The following is a 13,599-nucleotide window of genomic DNA, read 5'->3' as shown; positions in this document are numbered from 1 at the left end:
ATACAGGCTTTTCAGGATGTTGGATGAACCCCTGAAAAGATCCCAGACTTTTCTTCACTCCAATCATTGAGTCATTAGACGTCGAGTAAAAAGGAGCAGACGTGCAGAAGCTGCAGGATGACGACCCCGACCTGCTCCAAGACCACACTGGCCTGCTAAACACTCATTCTTTGCATTTTCCAATTTGTGTGAACTAAACTGAGCATGCTTGAAATTCTAGTGACACGTTTGCGAGGCCCCGCGACTGACGTGAGGAAATTACGAAATTCTGTTAAAGTTTTCAGATATTTGGGAAAGCTCTTTTGAGGATTCGGTTTGTAATTTGCACAGCACTGTGAGATGGAGGCTTCAAATGAGGTGAAAGGTCGAGTGGAGAGAGAGAGAGAGAGAGAGAGAGAGAGAGAGAGAGAGAGAATCACATACTCACATATTTGGGTCAATATAGATTCAGAATCCCTTTTAACCATTCGATGTGACTTGTGTTTGAAATTTTCTTCTATTTGTATGAAATCCCTTGCATTTCAACCAATTTTTACAGTTTTGTGTAATATTTGACATATAAACTCAATTACTACAGTAAAGGAAATTATTGAAACTCGGAATCAAATAAAGTCATAGCTGTGTGAAAGTTTGTAGAGTGTAAAACACTCAAATTTACCAATGAATTACCTTCTGAGCAGCTCGCTGAAAGGGCACATGTTCAAAGCAGCTGTCAGTTAATTAAAGTAAACAAGTTTATAGGAAAGAAATCAATCCATCATCTGCTGTGAACACGACATATAAATGGAAGTTTCCACGGAAGGCAACAAAACCTCAAAGAAATGTGATTCCAACACCGTTCACACTACATTAAGCCCACAAGCACAGTGGCTTAGCATTTTTCAACGGAAATGCATCTCATTTACATTACAAAACAGATACTGCCTTGAAAATTCTATAAAACACTAAATATCCTATGAATGTAAAATATTTGTCCTGCAAACCAGGTGTGTTGTCATTAACTGTGCCAGCCCCTTCATGATTGAATTGGACTGTTTGGATTGACACCCTTCCAATGAATAGTATTATCGAAACAGATAATTTCCCTGGCGCTAACATGTGTGGGTGTGTGTGTATTAGAGTGTGTTCTCCCATGTACTGTAGAAATGTACAGTGCATTACATATCATTAAACGTGCAGCTGAATGCTCATTCACAGAAGTGAGCATGAATGAATGAATAAAGGAGAAGCTGTGAGCACATCTGTGACCGTCACGCAAACAGGTCTCCATCAGTCTGTGTGCAGCACGTCTCTTTGACTCTCTTTACTGAAGTGTGTGCATGTCCATGTTGCCACTTAGGCTGTCACATATTCTTCCAGCTCAACCGAGTTTACACAAATTAACACTTTATAGTAATATAAAAAACGGATGTGACTCGATGGGGTTAAAACAAAAGAGCATTCTCGAGACTTTAGCTCAAAATCACTGTTTCCATATTGTGGTTAGCAGCCTGCCTGCAGCATGGGTGTCCGTCTGTTTATATGTGAAAAGAAATGCTTATTCGTACAAGCTCAGCTCCTCGTCACAAAACATTTCTAAATGTTAACAAACGTTGCTGCGGTGTTGTGATAAACAAACATCCATCCACAAAGCTTTTCATTCAATTATGATTTAAAGACCTTTGATTATTAAACAAAACGTTTTGTTTGGTCATTTCTCAGTGGGTTATTTTACTTAAACCTTACAATGTAAACAAAACTAAATAAAAGAACGGGGAACTCCAATTTGCCAAGCAAGAATCTGTATTTGTTTGAGATAGTGTGAGAATTGGGGCTGTACGGAGGCTCATCCTTACACATGATTGAAAAAACCCCAAAATAAAACCTGACTTGAGGCTTAGACTTGAGTGCATTAAACTACTGCAGAAATGTATAATATGATTTAGAATTAAATAAATGTTTGAAAGACATTAAAATAAATGTTACTTCTGTGCCTGGGCCACAAGGAGGCAGTCATGCATTATTCGAACAGAGCTGAACTACTGAGGAAGCAATTCCATGATCATATTTATGTCAATTACACATTTTCAGTGTAAAGTGTGTTTGTGTGTTGAGTATCTCAGACAGATTATTTTAACTAAATTATCTGCAGATCTTAAAGAAGTATTGCAGTAAAAGGCATGTGAACACATTTATTTGCATTTTCCTTTTCATTGAAACACCGTCTGTAACGAACCAGTGCTGTGGCAGGAGTACTTTACAAAATCAGTAAAGCTTTGTCACAGTGTAAGTTAGCAGTGGTGTTTCAAACAATTAAAGCGGTTATCTTCAGAGTATATTTCATGTGAACAGATTGTCTTTAACTATGTTCACATGAATGAAGCCATGAAAGGATGTGTAAAATGTGATGCATTAGCAGGGTTTTTCTCAGCTCGCAGACCAACACTTACAATAAGATTAAGCTTTAGGCTTTTCTGGCCGCAGCTGTTTGTGCTGTTCTATACTATCTGACTGAAGCCCCGGGGGGGGGGGGGGGGGGGGGGAACGTTGTTTCAAACACACAATGTTTTCTTATTTGCTCAGGCAAGGTGACTGAACAGGCGCTCAGCGACTGCCCCGGGAAAAAGTCTCTGAGACGCAAGAAGTGTTATAAACATTTACGGTTAACCACACCTGAATAGCTCCATTTAACTGCGGCCAATAAGCAGCTGCAGTATAGAGAAACAAGCTGTGCTCGACTTTACGCCCGGAGGATCTTATTGTGTTTCCTATAATCGCAGAAATACACCTTAACAGGGCCCAAGCGAGACAGTCCGAGACTTACAGCCAATGAAATGTATTGATGACATACTGTACATCGTCCACCAACCACAAGCAGCCCTGTGGTTTAGACGACACGACGGGAAACACTTTGCTCAACATCCTGCAGTCCCACACATCAACACAGGGGAGAGCCACAGACTTGTACTGTGCCATTAAAATGACACTTTCTCTCAGTCTGGGCCTCTGGTGTCACCCATATTTATATGGAGGAGAGTATTACGAGTCATCCAATTTCAAAAATACACATCAGATGTGAGCTTATTAGTTACAGTCAATGCATACAGTGGGCTACAGTTAAATCCTTTTTGCACCACTCATATTTGTGGGATGCTAGCCTTTTGAACTGCATTGTGAAAGAAACAACAACATATACACTAAAGCATCAGGATACACGTCTGTGTGGATGTGCCACCGTACACCCAAAGAATCAGAGGTGGAAAGTACCGAAAATATGTATTCAAACAAGACGATGATTAAATTATTGAAATGAACTGAGTGCATCACTTCAGAAATAGTCAAAGGGAAAAGCTAAGACCAGTTACTTTTCAGCCACATTTGACGGCATTGTCATCGGGCATTTGATTGTATTAAATATCTGCAATCTGCGCACATCCTAGACAGAACTTTAACTTCTATTAAAAGTTACATCATGGTCATTTGTTTTTGTAAGTAAATTATGATTTAAAGCGGTGATTTAACAAGTACAGCTGGAATACATGGTGTAAATATAATAAAGTATGAGGGAAATCACATTTGTGGAAAAGATCAAATGTCTGGATAAAAGCAAAAACACTCCAAATTATCAGATTTTGTCTATGAAAAACCCTAAAACAAAACAAAAATCCGACATGACAAAATGAATTCAAATAAATCACTGTCAGATGGTTAAACTTACTGGGGCCAAAAATGCAGATCAAGAGGTTTGAATATCGCTTGAAATGTCTTGGGGCATTTTGGATTAATTAAGTAGATCAGACGATAGGAATGTGACATAATTACTAGTTCATTCAGCTCAGCTGCCAATACATCCTCCCCTTGATAGATACACACATCTGTAACCTCCTGTCAGTCAGCTTCCTCTTGTGTTAGCACGAGCAAATGATCCAATTTAAACTTTGAGCTGACGTTCGTGCACGTCAGACTTGAAGTGGAGCTCAGGAAGACAAAGGGAGACGAGATAAAAACAAAGAGGGATACTAAGAGAGACAGAGGGAACAGAGGCGGAGCAGTAAAATGATGATGATGATGATGATGATTCTTACCAGCATACAGTTTAACTGTGACATTAATTATCTCTAATGGAGCTATAGTAGGACCGATTAAGACAATAAATATCCCTGAACTGGATGAGAAAACCAATAGGATGTCATATTGATCTGCAGTAAAACACTCCTCGAGGGAGGGAGAAGGAGGAAAGATAAGATAAGATAAAACTGCTCTCAAATAGCAAGAAAACATGAGCAGCTCTCGAGAGTTTAGACAAACTTATTTTCTAAATTGTCTAGATGCAGAAAAACGCCTATTTTTTTCAAATGCTAATACTTCCTAAAATAGAGAATACAATGGGAAAGTCTTCCAAAATTACATGCAGCAAGCCTATAACCACTTTTTAAATAATCACAACTTTAATTTTGAAAATGCTTGTTCATATGCTATGTGCACAGAAATTATTTCAAAAGATTCTGAAATGAATAAACAGATAATAGAAAAATACAGAAAATATAAGAAAGCTTCGGTGCAAAAAACCTGCATTAAGTCACAGATTTCACAGAAGGTTGTAAAAATACACACATATCCATGCATGAGTGGGCACACACACATTCACAGTCCCCATCCCCAGTTGTCTTTCCTAAACTAGCTCTCTTCTCTCTCCATCTATTCTTTCTTTTGATCTTAATTGCTCTTTTCCTCATATCACTGCTCCACATTTTAAAGTGTGACTTTTGATGAGGGCGGGTTTGTTTATTTTTGGGGGGGAAGGTCAGAAAAGGACAATGATGACGCGACAAAAGCATAGCAAAAACATCAATAGGCTCAGAGCTTTTCATTCATAGTCACCCTCATTATATGTTTGTCCCAATCTCTTTCTGCCCCTTTTCCCAAATAAAACACTAAACTCGTGTTACACAGACCGCTGCACCAGAGCTGCCACATCCTTTTAACTATTTAGCAGGATTAACCAGCCTGCCAGCTCTGCTCCTCTGAGCCTTATCTAATATGTACACTGCATACATGTGTACATGAGGCTTCTTATCACTGTCTGCCATATAGGGAAGCCTGTCTTCCAATGAATATGTCTTATATTGTTTAAAAAAAAATTGCAGAGCAGGAAACAGTATCTTTATTATATGTATATATATCCTGTGATGGACGAGCTGCGATGACAACCAGAGCAGAATCCAAATAAAGCAGGTACATTGATGAATACATAATACAATGAATGTTTTAGTCTCTATACATAGAAAGGTAAGTTTACAATGAATCTCTTGCCTTTTCGTAATTTTAACATAATGGTCATCTTTTTGCCGAAAATTGATCTCAAGGTCAGAAAAATATTGGAACTCTACTCATCCTGCTGCATAATTTTCTTTGCTCCAGAAATCCTGTGATTGTTTTCCAATATGGCTGGATATCGCTCCATTGGGCTCTGATTTGCCAAAACATAACAATATGGCCACTTCCTGTGAGCTCTGAAACTCTGCCCAAGCAGATCCTGCAGATATGCTTGGAAAACATCTTGGGAATCAGTCGATTCACTACTCAGGATTAGTGAGGGGAGGAGATGAGCAGCTAGAGCATTGCAAGGAAAAATTGCAATTAAAGGACAGTCACTGTCTCTTTTGGCTGGAAACACTCACATCAGCAGTCAGTCAGCAGAGGAAGCGATTATTAAATATTTCTAGTCAAGATAATTGTTTTTAACAATGAATCCAAATTTACAAATGATAGATTATTGTTCACGCTAATCTTTCAGTGGCGTCAGAGGAGGAACAGCCATCTACTCTGACACCGCACATGGTTTGTTTTACACAAGAATTATAGATTCCATCGAAAGCCAGACTGTCTGTTGTCTGGGATCCATAGGCACTAAAAATAAGTTCCATTCCCACGCTAGTTTAGATGCTCTGAATTTAAAATATCTGTACGATGCTCAATATAGTCTGTCACACTTTTGGTTTTGCACTTGTAGCGTTACAGCTCAATTTATAGTTGTAATCCATCTCTATTACACTTCCAACATATTTGTTAATATGATGTTTTAATAAGACTTAACCTATTTTGTTCGGGATTTCTTCTTCATAAGAAAAGTGGGAGGGAAAAAAAAGTCATGTTGGGAAAAGCCATCGCCCTTCGGTCTCAGTTGGACTCGCCTCTGGTCTGGTGTAACCTCTGGCAGGCAGTGTTGCACCTTTAAATATGTGCACCGTGACAGAGTTACAGTGAGATGTGATGCAGGGATGTGGTTCACTGTCAGTTTGTGTCTTTTCAGATTCACCTGCAGCCGCTCATGGACAGAGCCCTGGGACGACAGACATCATGTTCGCATCGGGATGATGTCCCTTCATGCACATGTCGAGGAATGAATCTCGGAGAAGATGCATGAATCATCGCATAAACAAATGTACAATCTTTGGCATCGAATCAGGAGGAAGACTGAATTCATATTCTTGGCTAGTGCCATCCACTTATAGCGCTATATTCAATGTATTATGAGAGGGTATATTTTTATACTTTGTATACTTTTCAAATAGAAAAGTCTCAGTATTTAAACATGCCAGATGATATAAAGTTCTGTCCCTGAGTTTGGCCGTCAAGCATTCACATCAAAGAAACAACCGGGCAACAAGCTTCTGGGATTTCAGGGACGTCGGGCCGTTCCACCGTAAACGTCCAAATAAAACTTGCAAACCATTAAACCACAATAATTGAAATGATTTCTTTTCTCAATCTCAATGAATGAGTTGAATAACTGAGTTTCTGACAGTTTATATGGTGGAGTATTGGACATGCAATCAGTGAGTTTGGACCTTGGCTTATCTGTTTGTGAACTTTGAAATGTGCTTTTGTAGCACTAAAAGTTGAGTATTTGAAGTCATATTAGAAACATTGTATAAAATATATTTTGTACACTTTGCACATTTTGTCCAGGGTACCCAGATTAAACCCACACGCACACAGGGAGAACATGCAGTCTCCACAGAAGTACCTGATCCTTCTTGTTGTGAGATGAAAGCACTAACCACCTTTCCACTCTGCATGCTGCCACAACAATAAACTTGAAATCCCATCATTAGTACCTATTGTCTCCAGTAAACTCCCCTATAAACTTTCAACAAAAGCAGATTCTGAGAAAACAAAGCACAATTATCAATCTTTTATACAATAATAGTCAAATATATAGACGTGTCCTCTTACACACTCGCACATACGCCGGTGCATGAAAGAAATGTACTGTTTCCATCTGGCTGACAGCGCAGATGGTGGCACTGGGTGATGCCAGAGGAGAGAGAGAGAGAGAGAGAGAGAGAGAGAGAGAGAGAGAGAGAGAGAGACCCACAGAGAGACAGAGAGAGAGACAGACAGACACATACACCACAAGTATATGTCATAGGCTACACATGTACACAATAGACATATTGTGACAGATATGTCCATACACAAACACACTCCATCACTGTTTCTCTCTGTTTATCTTCACGCAAACGTAACCGAGTCGACGTTTCATTTATTTTGCCCACTGACTCAGTTCTGTCGCACCGGATTGGAAATGACAGCGTCTCCACGTACATGTGTGCTACGGCTACATCCGCATGAATACGCAATGACTATTTCTCTTTTCAATTTTTCATTGAATTACAGCCGTGGTCTCACAACGCAGGAAAAGTTTTTATTAGCTGCGTCTTCGGTGGGCAGTGCAGTGAGCATCACATGTGGCTGAGTGGTGGACGCTGCTCAGGTATGCATAGATCACTAAAAAAAAGAACAAACCAGTAACCAGATGAGAGAGAGAGAGAGAGAGAGACACTATTTGCATATGTATGAGAAAATATGAATGTATCTTATGCATATTATTCATGTGGCCGGGTTATGAATGGTGTAAACATGTCCTGAGAGCTTTCCTTTCCCAGAGTCTCTCCACTGTGTTCTCAAAGCTTCTTCTCGATGAGGGAGGGTTTGGGAAAAAAAAAAAAAAAAAGCCAGCAAAACAGCTGGGGAGTGGTGGGAAAACAGAGTAAAGTGGAAGGTAGAGACAGAAAAAGCAAAGAGTGAATGTGTGAACTGAGGAAACGGGGAGTGGGAATAGATGGAGAAGAGTGGGAGAGAGGCACAGGCAGGGGAGGACAAATATAGAGAGAATGAGAGCAGGGGCTAAAGGAGGGAGGGAGACGGGGAGAGAGAGAGGAGGAGGAGGAGGGATGCTGCATTTTATTGATAGCACAGTCTGAGGCTGCAGCAGCAGGCGGAGAGCGATGAGAGAGGTAGAAATTAAAAGAGAGGTGCAATGCATTGTCAGAGGGAGAACTCCAGGATTTCCATGCAGGTAAAATATTCAGCTTTAAATGACTGGAATATTAAACGAGGGTCATTTGAGTTGTAATAATTTTGACTAACAGACTGGGACGGGCCTTTTTCTTCCGTGAAAAGATGGAAAAAGCTGCAGAAGCCATGTATCATCCACAAATCCATGCATATGTCTATTTTTCCCCCTCTCCATCTCGCTACACCTCTTTTGCTTCCGTATCTATCCCACAGTCTCCTCTCCAGTCCACCCACACACAAGTTCCTCTCCACAACCTCCCTCCTCCACTCTTTTCTTCATCCATCTCCTCCTCCTCCTCCCTGCTTCCCACTCTCCCTCAAAATCTCCTCAGCTGTCACTTCCGCAAATCCTGAGGGGATCTCCTGTTCCTCATCTCAACATCCATCTTCAATCCCTCCATTTCCCTCTTTCTTTGTGCTCACGTGTTTTCAAGGGAACATTTACCATGGTTTTGTCCTTTTGTTGTTCCTCTTTTTCCAGGCTGTCACAAACGTTTACTTGAAGAAGCAGCAGCAGCTGGGGGTTAAACTAAGGAGAAAAGCAGCAAACTTGCTTCAGTGACCACAGCCAGTAATGTAGGACATCTCTCCAGGAAAGGAAAAAAAAAGCCACCTGTAAATGAACCAATGAAGGAACAAGAAAGGAAGTATTTGAAGGCGGACTCCTGCCTATTGGGGAAAGTGTGACTTTTTTTTTTCTCGTCGTCGCTTTGCTTGACTTATCTATCCACAGGCTGTCCTTCTGTCTGTCTCAGCAGGACGCAAAAGCATCATTTCAGTTCCTGGGATACAAAGAAATGTTGAAGGGATCCTGACGGGTTGTGAGAAAGAAGGGGGAAAACACACACACACGCACGCACACGCACACACACACACACACACACACACACACACACACACACACACACACACACACACACACACACACACACACACACACACACACACACACACACACACACACACACACACACACACACACACACACACACACACACACTCTCTCTCTCTCTCTCTCTCTTCTGGAAGCAAAAATGGAGGAGAGAGCAGAGCGGTATGAGTCAGAGCACAGCGGATCGTGCACGGTGCATTGTGCATGCAAGAGGAGAGAGGTGGAGGGAGATGGAGCAACAATGAGGAAGACATAAGGGCGAGAACAGAGAAGACTTGACCAGCATTGAGTTGTCATTAGACAGAGGAGGGACAGGACGGGGACAGAAGCGGCACTGGCAGGCGGTGAGTGATACAGGCCAAGTGAATCAGCTCGCTCTGGGGAGAAGGAGGCGAAGAGCAGGGCGAGTTTAGAAAGTGGAGAGTGTAGTATGACCGAGGCCAGTCGAGTGAAGGTTGAATGAAGGTTTTTGCTTCGGGGTGGATAGACGACTCAGAAGGACAGAAGGACGGGTTTAATGAAAAACTGCCGGGTCTCCTACGGGGCAGGAGGAAAAGTCCAGGGTGACTCTTTTAGCTTCAGGGAGAGAGAGAGAGAGAGAGAGAGAGAGAGAGAGAGAGAGAGAGAGAGAGAGAGAGAGAGAGAGAGAGAGAGAGAGAGAGAGAGAGAGAGAGAGAGAGAGAGAGAGAGCATGACTGAGGTTTGCATGTCAGAGGAGACACTTCAAGACAGTTGACCATAGGAAAGGAAGAAAATGGTAAAGAGCAGACAACGGTTAAAGAGATTCTAAATGCATTTCAGAGGTAAGGAACAATTTAAGGCAGTTCAAAATGAAAATCAACATCCAGGCAAACAGTGAGACAGTGAGAGGACAGTGCAGAGCAGCATTAAATCCGATGCACAGTGATGGGGACATGGGAAGTTTAAGTGTGACAGCAACAAGGCACCAAGTTCCTGTTAAATATTGATGCTGACAGGCCACTCTGGGATGAACTTGTTCCTTGTAGCGCACAGCAGAACACAGAAGAAACACGGCTGATTTTTTATTCTAGGAGATTTCTTTTTTTTTCGCAACCGGAACAGACAAGCTGTTAAGTGTGTCAGAGGAGATGAGTGTGGAGAGAGTGCAGACCTACAAATAAGCGTGGACTTCCTGAAGGTTGTTTTTCTTTTTCTTTTTCTTTTTTTTTTGACCAGCTGTCTCGAGGAGCGTGGAAATAACAGCAGAGGACCGGACCTTCAGGGAGAAAACGGGGACCCTGTTTGTGAGTGATCACCGAGACCTTTTAGAGGACTGGAGTCATTTCCTCTTTCCCGAGAGAACAATAGAGATTTGTGTTTTTGGATTGTGACATGCTTCACCTGCTTTCATTAGCCGCTCGGCACTGCTGCCAGATGACATGAGCCAACAGCGCTGAGGCATGAATGTTGCTCTTGTCCTGAACTGATTGGAGCCGTTTCAAGTCAAAGAAAATGGCCTCATTACAGAGACTTGGCCGGTGGAGGACTGTGTGAGGAAATATGTGTGGGGATTTTTTTTGGGGGGGGGATGTTCTTCACCTGGAGGTCGGAGGCAGAGACTGAACAAAAAGTCACAATGGCTCTGAATGCATTAAGTTAGAAAACATTGTTCTCTCGGATCTGCAGCTCCGATTCCTCAAAACAAAAACCAGCGTAAGACACAATGACACCGTCTCCATCCAGCTGCGGACAGACCAGCTGTGTGTGTATGTGGGGCAGTGAGGGGGTGTGAGGGGGCTGTCGAGGACGAGCTCAGCTGTCTGTGTGTGTGTGCGTGCGTGCGTGTGTGTGTGCGTAGCGTGTGTGTGTGCACACCGAGGTTTGAGCCCAGCTGTGTCTGAGTGTATTTTCAAAGAGGCTCCTGAAGGTGTGTGTGTGTGTGTGTGTGTGTGTGTGTGTATGTATGTAGGTGTGTGTGTGTGCCGCCTGGATTCTCCCCACCAGCGACAGAGCTGGACCTGAACAGCAGTGGTAAGAGGGGGGACAGGGAGGGGGAGGAAGAGGAGGAGGAGGAGGAGGAGGAGGAGGAGGAGGAGGTGAGAGAAACCAGCAGGACAGAGGAGGAGAAAAACCCGACAACATGCTTGGATAAAGAGAAGAAGGGAAAGAGTCTTTGGCTGCCCCTCTGGTGCAATGTGTGGTAAGTGTACATTTCTATACCAACGTCCGTGTGTGTGTGTGTGTGTGTGTGTGTGTGTGTGTGTGTGTGTGTGTGTGTGTGTGTGTGTGTGTGTGTGTGTGTGTGTGTGTGTGTGTGTGTGTGTGTGTGTGTGTGTGTGTGTGTTATCTACTCTATGAGCGTTGTCTCATCTTAAGTTTGTGCCAAGGTCAGAGGTGAAAAGATTAGTTCAAGAAAGAAGTTCAAGAGAAAGTATCTGATAGTATTTAGCACAGGTCATATTATTTGACTATATCAGTTAATTCATTCACATATTCTTCCATTGGCTGATTCACACACTTAAATTGTAGATAGTGGTACGACATGGTTCACATGGCGTCCAGTATAGCACCTATATGTTGCCTGACAGACGTCTGTGGGGTGTCAAAAATATATTAAAAGTTTAATCCTCAGCACTCAGATATATCTCATCACAGCCAAAACATGAACGGATTACTACTTTTTGAAAAATAAATATTTCATTTGTCACTATTTTACGTGTTCTGAATGAGAAGTGCCAATGAATGCTTTTAGACACCAATCATCCAGCAGTCTGATGGGAACTCACCCACATCAAGACATTATTCCACCTGTAGAGCTCGTTTTGCTCGTAGGGTATTAATCACGTAGGAATGAGAGCTGCAAAGCCAAACATTGTAGAAGTTTCAGGGCAAAATTAGAGGTGATACGAACTCCAGTTTTGCAACCTCTGCTTTTTTTTTTTTTTCCTCTTCCACCACCACATCTCAGTGGTGCAAACAAAGGCTTTGACTTCTCATCTCTGAAGGTCTGTGTGAATTAGTGTCCACTAATGTGTTACATGCTGCAAGGCACCACCAGCACTCTGGTGTTGCTGAGAAGGTGTTGAGGGAATTCAGCTGAAGTAAAAATGTTTCACTTAAACATTATTTTTGATTGACCGAGTTTTTTTTTGTTGTTTTTGTTAACTGTGTGAGGATAAGCCTCTGTTCACACTGCAGCCTCTGCAGGCTCCAACATTCTGCCTGCACAAGCTTTTGCTGCTCCCCAGTTACCGTAATAAAAGACTTGCTGCTTTGTGGACCACAACTTTTGATTTCAATCGCTGCACATTAGCGAAAAAGGCTGTTTTAATGTGGTTTTTTGCCGCACATAGACGTATTTCTGTTACCGCCTCAATGACTTGTGCAGACCATTCTGCTATGGGTTTTTGCTGATACGAATAAAATGCTGTGTTGTACTTCCCTTCATAGTCAGGTAGCAGGAGGGCATTAACAGCTTTACTGGATGCTTCCACACTTTTGTTGGACTATCAAAGCTGTGAATTATAGAACGCGAGATGTTGAGCAACATTTGCCTCATGCCAAGTTGTAATTTTTGATAAAATGTCAGCCTTATTTCACATTATAAGATATCATTAGCAGGTGCTGCTAACCATTATGCAATTATCAAGTCTTGTTAAATGGGTGTTTCCAACTTAAAATGAGTGGGAGGTTTCTATATATAGTCTGGAACTGTTGGTTTTGCACCAAGGGATATTTTTATGATTAAGATTGGTCTCAAACATCAACTCCAGTTCCAAGAGTGAGTACTTTAATGATGTAACTAATACTTATTATGACTTATTCCTATAAACTCAAGGGGAAAAGGCAACCCCTTGACCTCTACATTTTACCTGTTGCTGAAATTTCCCCCAGGATTAGGTCTGCCCTACAGTTACAATAGCTGCCTTATGAACCCATAAGATAATGCCAGTTAAGCTGAGTAAATCATGCAGTTCAGCTCTCCATGAAAAATCTGCCCATTTAAGACCCTGAACCACAAAACATCATGAAAATTCTGCACACTCAGTATTCGAGTCAATGCAAGCAGGACGTTTTGGTCAACACCAATTCTCCTTTATTCTCACTCGCAGGATTGCAATCGGCTTGCCATCATGAATACATGCATGCCGCGTTCTATCCTACACTCGGAGCACTGTCTTTGTCTCCGTGGCTCTTCCACACACACCGTTAAAGCCACACATGCATCGACACAGAGGAGGGCAGGGGCTGCGGCTGAGGCGAAGTGACAGTTGCTTGATGGCCGCTGGCCTCGTATTCTCGCAGCGCTGGCCAGTCGAGCTCGTAATGAAGCGGTGGAACATTCTAGTGTCATAAGGATCTGGCTCCCACAATGTCACCATGTACATTAGCTCAGTGCACTT

This window comes from Blennius ocellaris (assembly GCF_963422515.1).
Source record: "Blennius ocellaris genome assembly, chromosome: 2".
NCBI classification, from domain to species: domain Eukaryota; kingdom Metazoa; phylum Chordata; class Actinopteri; order Blenniiformes; family Blenniidae; genus Blennius; species Blennius ocellaris.
The sequence above is the reverse complement of the archived record's forward strand: the minus strand, read 5'-3'. Positions refer to the sequence as shown.